Source organism: Muntiacus reevesi, chromosome 5, assembly GCF_963930625.1.
Source record: "Muntiacus reevesi chromosome 5, mMunRee1.1, whole genome shotgun sequence".
NCBI classification, from domain to species: domain Eukaryota; kingdom Metazoa; phylum Chordata; class Mammalia; order Artiodactyla; family Cervidae; genus Muntiacus; species Muntiacus reevesi.
Window position 1 is genome coordinate 118,402,166 of NC_089253.1, and position 10,927 is coordinate 118,413,092.

Consider the following 10,927-nt stretch of genomic DNA (forward strand, 5'->3'; position numbering starts at 1 on the left):
CAGATAGAAAAGCAAAGAGGAAGGTTGGCCAGAAAAGAAGGACCTCCCAGACACCAACCTCTGGACTAAAAGGAAAAACTGTGTTAATCTTTAGAGCAATTTAGTTTCTCCCTATAGACTCCATTTCAGATTGTATCCCCTTGGGCCTGCCAGACTACAAAATAAGGCTTATACCTGAGTCAAATATCACCATGACTTGCCCCCTAGGTATGTCATTCCCCATTCTGAAAAATGCACTGCTTTTTCTCAATTAAAAAGCACTGCCCTCCTCTCTCCAGGGGGAGTTGTCCAGTAACAAGACTCTGAGAACTTCTAGTTTATCACTGGAAAGTCACGTTACTTGTTTAAAAACAACCTACTTAACGTAAACTACTGAGCTACCTAAAGTCATTTAAGATAAAATAGAAATATGAAGCTCCTGTTCCTTAAAACATGCTTTCACTTACTTTACTTCATTTCCGTATTGTTTTCTTGCGATAGTCTAGGTCGTCAGAACCAGCACCTTTGTCTTAAGCCAAGAATTCTGAGAGCCTCAGCAAGATTAACCGCGCTCCCCAGTGCTGTGATTCCAGAGATGTTTCCTCTCTGGTAAAACTAGGTTATTTAATAGTGTTATTCTCTTTCTAAAGCCAGCAAGTTTCCTTCCTGGTTTAAACTGTCATTATTTTTTGGCCACAGCTTCAGTCAAACGATCCCAATTATTTTATAGGTGGTCTCACATTCCCAGCTATAATATGCTCCGGAGCCTTTTCTATAAACCTTACACATTTCTACCCTTGCCTTTCTGATCTGTTTTATACTCAGCACAATCTGTCATCCATAACAAAGAATATTTGAGCTGATGCTGTAAAACCATCCCAGACTGGTCTCACGAGCGCGCTGACATGTTAGGTTGCTGTCAGCCTGTTCTGCAGAGAGCATTCCAGGAACCTGAAGACTAGTAATGAAGGCAACTTGGTGGAGCAAAGGATCAGAAAGCATTCCGATTCCCTTTCATTTCTTTTTTTTTTTTCAGTTTTATAAAAGTGGTAATCTGATAACCCTTAAAAGAAAGATCTCATCTTACCACCCAAACACAAATTCATTTCGTATTGTTCACATTCCCTTCTAGTTTTGGCCTGTATACACCCATCTTTTTTTTTTTAAACACATATTTTGTGTCGTGAATCTACAATTATGTGTTTGTTTTCCACTTGATACTGTATTAAAGTTAGTTTTCATGTTTTTACCTTTTTTTCATATTTTTCCCCTTTTCGTGTTATCGCGATCTTTCATGAGGTTATTTGTGCTCTACAATCTGTTTAATAATTTCCTTACTATTGAATGGTAGCCATGCCTCCCTAGCATTGCTCAGGGTAATGATTAACCACTGGTTAATACAATTTAATAGACATAAGGGGAAAAAACATGAGTTATAATAATTTTCTGTAATTGCGATGATAAATGCAGACCTGGGATAACGTTCCACTTGGGAACAAGATTACTGTATGCATCACAGCTGACACGCCCCTCCAGGGCTGTTGCTCAAGCGGAAGCATTTTCCCTGAACGGCGGCCTCGGGCCAGAGAGCAGCAGACGTGCTCCTGGGTAGGGCTGCCTGGGCTGTAGGCCCGGCTTCCGTCTCAGCTTCCTGCTCTGTAAAATGCCTACAATGGTGGGATTATTCAGGGATTACATGATCTAACACTTACATGCTGCTGCTGCTAAGTCACTTCAGTCGTGTCCGACTCTGTGCGACCCCATGGACGGCAGCCCACCAGGCTCCCCCGTCCCTGGGATTCTCCAGGCAAGAACGCTGCAGTGGGTTGCCATTTCCTTCTCCATAGCACTCCGACACTTACATAGCACTCCATAAATGTTAGCTGTCACTACTGTTTTAGCCCTTGTGACCTATTGACGGATGCGATGAATCCTCACTTGTACCTGCAGTTGTATGAATATGAAGGAGTGTTTTAGTGAATTTTCATCTGATATAATTTCCAATTATATCTACCGGGAAAAATGTTTAAGACTATCAAAAGGTTAATCAGGCTAATTAAACATTAAAAGATTAATGTTTAAACTTTCAATAGGTTAACTATCAAACTTCAAAAGGTTAATAAACATGTGACTCCTGTCCATCCATGAAACGATGGCAAAAATGAAAATGTGCAGCTTTTTAAAAAAATTTATTTCTAACTGGAGGATAATTGCTCTACAGTGTTGTGTTGATTGCTGCCTTGCAACACCATGAATCAGTCATATGTTCACGTGTACCCCTTCCCTCTTGAACCTCCCTCCCAACCCCCCATCCCACCCCTCCAGATCATCACAGAACATCAGACTGAGCCCCCAGTGTCACACAGCTGCTTCCCACTGGCTGTTTTACACGTGGCAGTGTAAAAACACGCAGACTCATTCACGTCAACTGACCGGGCTCTTTTAAGCATATGTGTTAGCCTAATCTACGTGGTGGAGAGGGACATGGCAACCCACTCCAGTATTCTTGCCTGGAGGATCCCATGGACGGAGGAGACTGGCGGGCTACCGTCCATGAGGTCGCAGAGAGTTGGATGGGACTGAGTGACTAACACTTTCACTTTTCAATCTGTGTGGAAGAAAAATATTTGAGGCATCTCACTGAGCTCCTCCAGAGAAGTGTCTCGTAGGCCATGTGCCATCTATACTTTATTGAACCCAATCAAATGTGTTAATACTCATACAGTAGAATAATGCCTGAACGTAGTAAGTATATGGAAGTGTTTGCTAACACAGGAAGGAAGAAAATGTATCCCAAAGTGTTGATACTCTTAGTTTTGCTTGATGTGATTGATGAGTTGATTTATATGATTTATATGAATGAACTGAATTTTATTTATATGGAGATTTTGGTAATTTCTAACTTACAGCTTTTACTACAGTGTTGCCAGTGAGCATCTTCATGCATGACTCTATGTGTTTTCTTCTTTTAAAATACTTCCTTGAGGATAACAATCTAGGAGTGGGTTTGCTCCCGAAGAAGTGGTTTCATTCTGAGAAAGGTTTGCAGGAAGTGGGCAGGAGGGAGCAGAGCTAGGGTACAGGCACTGCTGAAGTTGGCAAAGTCAGGAGGGCTGCTGAGAGGCGGCGACCTTCCCACAGCCTGCTGGTTCAGTGCTGGGTGGAAAAACCAGAGGGGCGTGCTGAAAAGAGGAATGGTCTGGAACCTGAAGAAGTGACTTTTAGATCCATCTATACCTTCCTCCTGAAATGCAAAGTTGCTTTGTCTTTTTGGGTCTCGTTTCCTCTAAAATCTTTCCCAGTATTAGGTCCTAAGAGTCCTTTAGTTCTTAAATGTTGATTAAATACGTTTTACATGCCAAGATCTGTGTTCAGTAGGTAAAGAATCCACTTGCAATGCAGGATACACAGGAGATGCAGGTTCCATCCCCGGGTTGGGAAGATTCCCTGGAGGAGGAGATGGCAACCCACTCCAGTATCCTTGCCTGGAAAATGCTATGGACAGAGGAGCCTGGCCGGCTACGGTCCATGGGGTTGCAAAACAGTCAGACACAACTGAGCGATTAAACACACAGTGTAGTACAACATGCCAAGGCCTGTGATCCGTACTAGGGATGCAACAGCACGTTAAACACAGTAAGTCCCTTGGTGGGATTACATGAGGCAATTAAAAAGGGAAATTTAGAGTTGATAAACTCCAGTGATAAACAAATACCGAAGCTTTTGGAAGCATGGAAAATGGGTGGGAGAGCACCCATCCCAGCCTTGAGGGGTGGGCCCTGGAGGAAGTTGGGAAAGTTTTCCTAGAGGAGGTAATGGTTGAGCTGAGTCTTAAAGAGTGAGCAGGAGTTAAGCAGACTATGGGGAGACTGAAGTTCATTCTGGGCAGAAGAGATGGCCTGGGCATAGGCACAGTGGCTTAGCAGGGTGCCTTCAGAGAACCAACAGTTCTGTGCCCTTGGGGAATCAAAAGTCCAGCAGGTGACCCGAGATGCGTCTGGGCAGGTGGCCAGGGTCCTTCCTTTAAAGAGCTTAGGTTTTCCTGGTGGCTCAGACGGTAAAGAATCTGTCTGCAGTGTGGGGAGGCCTGAGTTCGATCCTTGGGTTGGGAAGATCCCCTGGAGGAGGAGATGGCAACCCACTCCAGTATTCCTGCCTGGAGAATCCCCATGGACAGAGGAGCCTGGGGTGCTACAGTCCATTTTAACCAAGGGTGGCTTTGGATATATGCCAGCCTCCGCTCGCAGCCAAGAATCTTGTCTTGATTTCCCCGTATATACCTTGACGTTTCTTTCCCCTGGAGGCTCAGAGCACCTTGCTTTTGAAGATGACCGCTAGCTGTCGCTATCGAACAGATCCGGCTGCCCACAGCTGAAGGCCAATGGTGTCCTAGGCTGCGGGGTTCCCGGTGGCCCCACCGGAGGCTGACTGCCACTCCGCCTCCTCTGGGTCTGTTCAATCGCCCTGAGAGCTGACGCACAAGTAAGGCATGCGGTGAGGGGTGGTGGTTGCCCTTGAGCCGAGTCTGGGCCCAAGCTGGGGGGAAGGAATCCTGGTGACGCGTGGTCCACCGCGCCCCTCACTCAGCCACTGGGTGGCGCTGCCGCCCCTGGCTGCAAAAAGAGAGGCCGGTGGAAAGGGTAAGTCTGGATTGGACTGCTTTGCTGCTTTGGGATGGGGTAGCTTTTGCATCCACGCTGTTACCTGGAGTTCAGGGGCCACAGGCTGGTCAAGAACAGTGGGAGAGAGGTCCCAAAGCACACCCCCCGCAACAGTCCCAGGTCCTCCAACAATGCCATTTCTTGGGTCCTTCAGGCTTCCGTCCTGGCTGGCGTGTCTTTTGACTTGTCCCGTTTCCACCCTTTGGTTCCAGGTAGTGCCATGAGCCAGTGTGTGCTCCCCTTTGACTTCTGTTTCCTTTGCTTCCTTCCCAGAAACTCCCATCTCCCAAGCCTCCCCACTCAGCAGGTGCTCATTTAGTACCTTTTATTTTTTTCTAGGAATCCGTTTTCCCTTCTCCTTTCTTGGCTGAGTGTATCCTCACCCTGTGTGTCCTGGGATCTGTGCAGACTGAGGTCTGCTTCTCCTGGCTCTTTTTTTCTTTTTTCTTTTGCCTGTGGGCATTGTAGTTCTAAGTCCTATTTCACCTTTTATTTAACATTTCTCTCTTTTTTCTCATCTGCCTCTTCTTTTCACATTTGCCCTGTCCCGTCCCTACCTCCCACCCCCATCTTTAAAAACTAGAGAACTTAGACATATTCCAACTAGGAAACTTGTGAGTCTGCAAACGAGAAGTTAATGAAGTTGAAGTCTAACAACTAGAAGGGGAGGATACAGCAGGGAAGGGGTGTCCTGACTTCCCCCGGCATCCATCCTGAACTGGCGACCCTCTGGGTGGGATGGAGACCCAGGGGTGCTGAGAGGCACAGGCACGTGCTGGAGACATCGCGTGATGAGCACGCCTGTGTTTTTCTTTTCCCTTAATGTTGCAAGTTAGTTTGGTTCACATACCTCCCTTGAGAAATGAAGAGAAGCTCCTGGGGCTTGATTAGCACATGTGTCCACGTCCTCTGGCTGGGCGCTGATGAAGCAGAATGTGGGCTCTTGGCACAGTCCCGGGACAGCCGGGAGGGCCAGAGGAGGGGTACGGGTTCTCCCCGACCTGTAACATCCTCAGAGAGGAACGGGAGCGCGCTCTGAGCCGAGGGAAGGTTGTAACGCGGGTCCCAAAGGGCTGGTAAGTAGCGTAACGTATGCGGACTTCTTCCTCTCACACAACTTTATTTTTTTTTTATTCTTGGCTGTGCTGGGGCCTCGCTGCTGGGCAGGCGGTCCTCTGGCTGCAGCTCGCGGGAGACCCTCTCTAGCTGCAGTCCGCGGGGTCTCACTGCTTGGCCCCTCTGGCCGCGGAGCACAGGCTCTCGGGTGCGCGCCCTTCCGTAGGTCGGCGCGTGGGCTCGGAGCTTGTGGTTCTCGGGCTCTAGGGCACACGCTCAGTAGCTGTGGCGCATGGGCTTAGCTGCTCTGCGGCGTGTGGAATCTTCCCGAAGCAGAGATCCAACCGCTTGTGTCTCCTGCATCGGCAGGTGGGCTGTTTACCGCCGAGCCACCGGGGAAGCCCTCTCACACAACTGTAGAACCGCAGTCTCCCGAGGGCACGTGTTGCAGGGACTACTGGGGTGTCGGGAGAAAAATACTAGAATTTCTCTTTATTTTTTTTTTAAATTTTGTCTTTTTAAGATTTCTGTGTTTGCATGTGTTTTGTGTTAGTAAATATAACATACATGCATTATATAAATGGGCTTCCCAGGTGGTGCCTGTGGTCAGGAACCCGTCTGCCAGTGCAGGAGACATAGGAGATATGGGTTTCCCTGAGTCAGGAAGATCCCCTGGAGGAGGGCATGACAAACCACTCCAGTATTCTTACCTGGAGAGTCCCATGGACAGAGGAGAGGAGTCTGGTGGGCTACAGTCCTTAGGGTCGCAAAAGACATGACCGAAGTGACTTAGCACACATTAGCCTTGCACACATTATATAAATAGTAGCTATATATCTATCAGACATACCTATGCCTAATCATGTTTTAATGATGAAGTCTGAGACCTGAACTTTCAGAGACCACCGCTCTGGAGAACCCCTGGAGCTTGCTGTGGACTCTAGGGGAGGTCTGAGACACTGACTGAGAGCCACTCGTCCAAGAAGAAAGGACCACACAGTCCAGCCCGCGTGGACAGGCTTGGTGGCAAGGAGGGACTTACCTGCCCTTGAGAGGGAACTCTCCAGAAACAGTAGCTGGATGCCTGTCCCCCATGGATGTGAGTCGCTGCCTGTGAGCCAGCCCAGGGCTCCCTGCTCCCTGCTGTGTAGGGCCTTTCCTTACATTCTTGGCCAAGGACAAGGAGTCATAGTTAGGGCCCTGCAGACGGCCCGTCCCATCACCACGGTTGGGAGCCTGGCATCTGAAGGGCTGTGTCCTGCTCTGTATCTCAGACATGCTTCTGAGGTCATTTACGTTTGTGATCTACACTTGTACTTGCCTAACAGAACCCCGTTTTTGTTTGAGGTGGACCCGTGCTCAGCTGAAAATTCCATTTCTCAGCCTCTCTTGAAGGGAGGGGTGGTCCCAAGACATAACTCTAGCCCATGGAATGCGAGGGGAAGTCCTGGCTGTAGCTTTCCCATTGGCTCTTCATTAGGGGTCAGGTTCAGCTGGTGCATGCTTTTAGCCTTTCACATCTCTCTCTCTCTCTTTTTTTTTTTGGCCTGAATCACAGAGTGATGCTGAAGGTGGAGCAACTGTCTTGGAACCCCACAGTGACAAGGAGGAGGATGGATAGTCGGAAATGCAGAAGGAATCTGGCTCCTGAGGGGCTGGTCTGCACTTCCCAGACTTTTCGTTGTTTCCCCTTGATGTATCCACCATCCAGGGCTTTTTTTCTATTGCTCTCCAGGGAATGCAGTGCTAGGGAACATAAAGGTGGACTCAAAAGAGCTCGGACACTTGGGTTCAGGCCACAACTTCACGCAAGATGCTGACACCCGGAGAGGTGAAGAATGTGGGTGTCCCCTGTCTCGGTGAGCTCTTGTTCCTTCTTCTTCTCCAGTAATGACAGAAACAAGCTGCTCTGTTTCTTTCAAGTCCTGGAAAGAGGAGGGAGGCACTGAGCTGGGCCTTTAAGAATAATTAATTCTGTCAAGAATGTGGAAAGTGAAGGTCAGGGTGGGTGCTGAAGCCTGCTGTGCACAGCTCTTCTAATACACATGCAGGAGTGTCAGCTGGTGGCTTCGGGTTGGCCATGGTGAGAGTGTCTGCATCACTGAAGTAGGCAAACGTTACATATCAGGCATTCTTTCTTTCTTTCTTTTTTCTTTTCTGGAGAGTCAGTTGTTAAGCTTTTACCAACACTCCTTTGGAAAGACCAGAAGTTTAGTTTATTAACTACCTTAATATTGTCTCATAGCTTCTCTTGCTTTCCCCATGCTGTCTGATATGTGATAAGTTGAGCAGAATCAAGAAGCAGCTGGTTTCTACTGAACACAGCCTGAAGTCTTCATGCCTTTGGGCCCAAGGTGAACCCTGAAAGTTCAGGCTGAAGTCAAAACTACTTTTATTTCAACTTTGACTGTAAATTTGTCATCTGATCATGCCTCTGCTTGGTGTTCACCTCCTCTCTTCCTCATCAACCTCCTGCCTCCATCTTATTGATAATCTACAGGGCCTTAGCTCTTGTGAGCCTGGCTTCTTGCCGCATTTGTGCTGCCCACCGAAGCCCCCAATTCTGGGTCTGTAACAGCAGATCTTATGACCCGCCTTGTCTCTTGGAGCTGACAAAGGTGGCTGCACCCATACGGGGCCCCTACCACACACCCTTCTCACGGTGTGACGTGACAGTCGTCTGTCTAGCTGGGGGCCTGCCTGGTCTCCTTGAGGTGGGGTGGATCTTCGTAACTGCTCACTACCAGCTTATGGTTGGTCATCGTGGGTAATACAGCTTCCACCGGCTCTCTCTCTCAGGACACACGCTTTAGGAGCCCAGAGGCACCTTGTAAGAAGTCTGGGCAGCCCTGAAGCTGCTGTTCTGAGAGACCATGTGAAGAGGCCATGGAAAGCTGGGGACACCGAAGGAGCCCTCGACTGTTCCAGGCTCCAGCTAGTCAGTCTTTCCAGTTAAGGCATAAGCCGCATGTGTGATGGAGCCTGCAGATGATTCTAGCTCCTGGCCCTTAAGCCAGCCCAGCTGTTCTGAGTGAAGCAGAAGTGAGCCGTCCTCTGGGAACCCTGCCCAGACTGAAGACTCATGAGTGAAAATGCTTTTGTGAGGAACCGGAGAAGAAGGCTTCAGCCTATATTTTGGGGGGGGGGGGGGGGGGGGGCGGCACTCCTCAACCCATGACACTGCCATTACAAGAATCATGATCTGCTCCTCAGAGAGAAGCCATTCCTAATTTTGTCAGGTCTGAGAAGAGTGCTTTGTGCAAGTTAGCCTCCTCACTCCATACACTCGTACTCACACACACATGTGCACAAACCTCCCCATTATATATATATATAATTTTAACATAAGTGCAATTATGTTATATGTATTTGTAAGCAACCCGTCTTATACACTTAACAGTATGTCTGGAAGGTCCTTCCATGTGAGTACATATAAATCTACCTCATTTTTGTTATCACTGATACAGTGATTTCATAGTATTGACAGCCTGCATGCTCATTTGCTTCAGTCGTGTCCAACTCTTTGCGACCCCATGAACTGTAGCTCACCAGGCTCCCCTATCCACGGGATTACCCAAACAAGAATACTGGAGTGGGTTGCCAGGCTCTCCTCCAGGGGACCTTCCTGACCCAGGGGTTGAACCCCCATCTCCTGAGTCTCCTGCATTGGCAGGGGGATTCTTTACCACCAAGCCATCTGGGAAGCCCATTGGCAGCCTATGGGTAGATATTAAAATTGTTTTTGGTGGTTTGGTTTGGGTTAGCCCTAACCACATATGTAATTTTTGGTGACTTAAAATTATACTAACAGTTAGTACCGTAATTCCTTGTGGTAAAAGAATATTTTTGCTAAAAAAAATATTGCTGGGTGGTCTCCAGTTAGAGTCAGAATCCACTTTGCATGATAGATGGCGGGGGAGAAGGAGGGTGGGAGCTGAGCACTCTGGGGTCAGAGTTAGGGGAGAGGTAGAGCCAGGAGGAAGCACTTTGAAAGAGACCTGGCCTGGAGGGGCCTTTTGAGTTAAATGATGCCCTCCCATTGAATGTGAACCCAGCCTTCCTTCCCTCCTCTGAAACATTGGGAAAAGATGACCGTGTTCACTAATACGTTCAGTGACAGTGGAATTGCTTTTGGAATCCACAAAAGAATGCTGAATTTTCATGTCATTGTGGTTGAAAAGTGAGCGATGAACCTCTGGGTTCCACATACAATGTGAAAATAGTTATCCTTGCAGATATATTTTTAAGCTTATTATGAACTGAGCTAAGCAGGCCAGGTCCTTTTCTGTGGATCTTGTCTAATGATAAAAGCCATTTTGCTGCTGGTTGCTGTTATTGTACAGTCGCTCATCTGTGTCCGACTCTGCGACCCCATGGACTGCAGCACATCAGGTTTCCCTGTCCATCACCATCTCCCAGAGTTTGCTCAAACTCATGTCCATTGAGTTGGTGGTGCCATCCAACTGTCTCATCCTCTGTCATCCCCTTCTCCTCCTGCCTTCAATCTTTCCCAGCATCAGGGTCTTTTCCAGTGAGTTGGCTCTTTGCATCAGGTGACCTAAGTATTGGAGTTTCAGCTTCAGCATCAGTCCTTCCAATGAATATTCAGGGTTAATTTCCTTTAGGATCGACTAGTTTTATCTCCTTTCTGTCCAAGCACTCTCAAGAGTCTTTTCCAGCACCATAGTTCGAAGGCATCAATTCTTCAGCGCTTAGCTTTTTTTATTGTCCAGCTCTCACATCTATACATGACTACTGGAAAAACCATAGCTTTGACTATACGATCCTTTGTTGGCCAGGTAATGTCTCTGCCTTTTAATATGCTGTCTAGGTTTGTCATTGCTTTTTTCCTCAAAGAGCAGCATCTTGAATTTCATGACTGTAGTCACCATTCACAGTGATTTTGGACTCCAAGAAAATGAAGTCTTTTCTATCACTGTTTCCATTGTTTCACCATCTATTTGCATGAAGTGATGGGACCGGATGGCATGATCTTTGTTTTTTGAATGTTGAGTTTTAAGTCAACTTTTTCACTCTCCTCTTTCACCTTCTTCAAGAAGCTCTTTAATTCCTTTTTGCTTTCTGTTATAAGAGTGGTGTCATCTGCATGGCCCTTGGCTCTGGAGAGAGTGGGCAGATATTTGAGGGGCAGGAGACCCAGGTGAGGAGTGGGGGGAGGGCTCTTGAGAGGGTCCCTTGGGAAGGGCTCTCTGAAACAATACAGCCACTGT

The 10,927-nt window shown here is 47.6% G+C and overlaps 1 protein-coding gene across 1 annotated transcript in view; it reads left to right on the forward strand.

Moving 5' to 3' along the window:
- The window catches only part of C5H1orf74 (chromosome 5 C1orf74 homolog), a 134,983-nt gene that overhangs the window by 28,971 nt on the left and 95,085 nt on the right, over positions 1 to 10,927 (forward strand). The gene's annotated exons all lie outside the window — the stretch shown is intronic.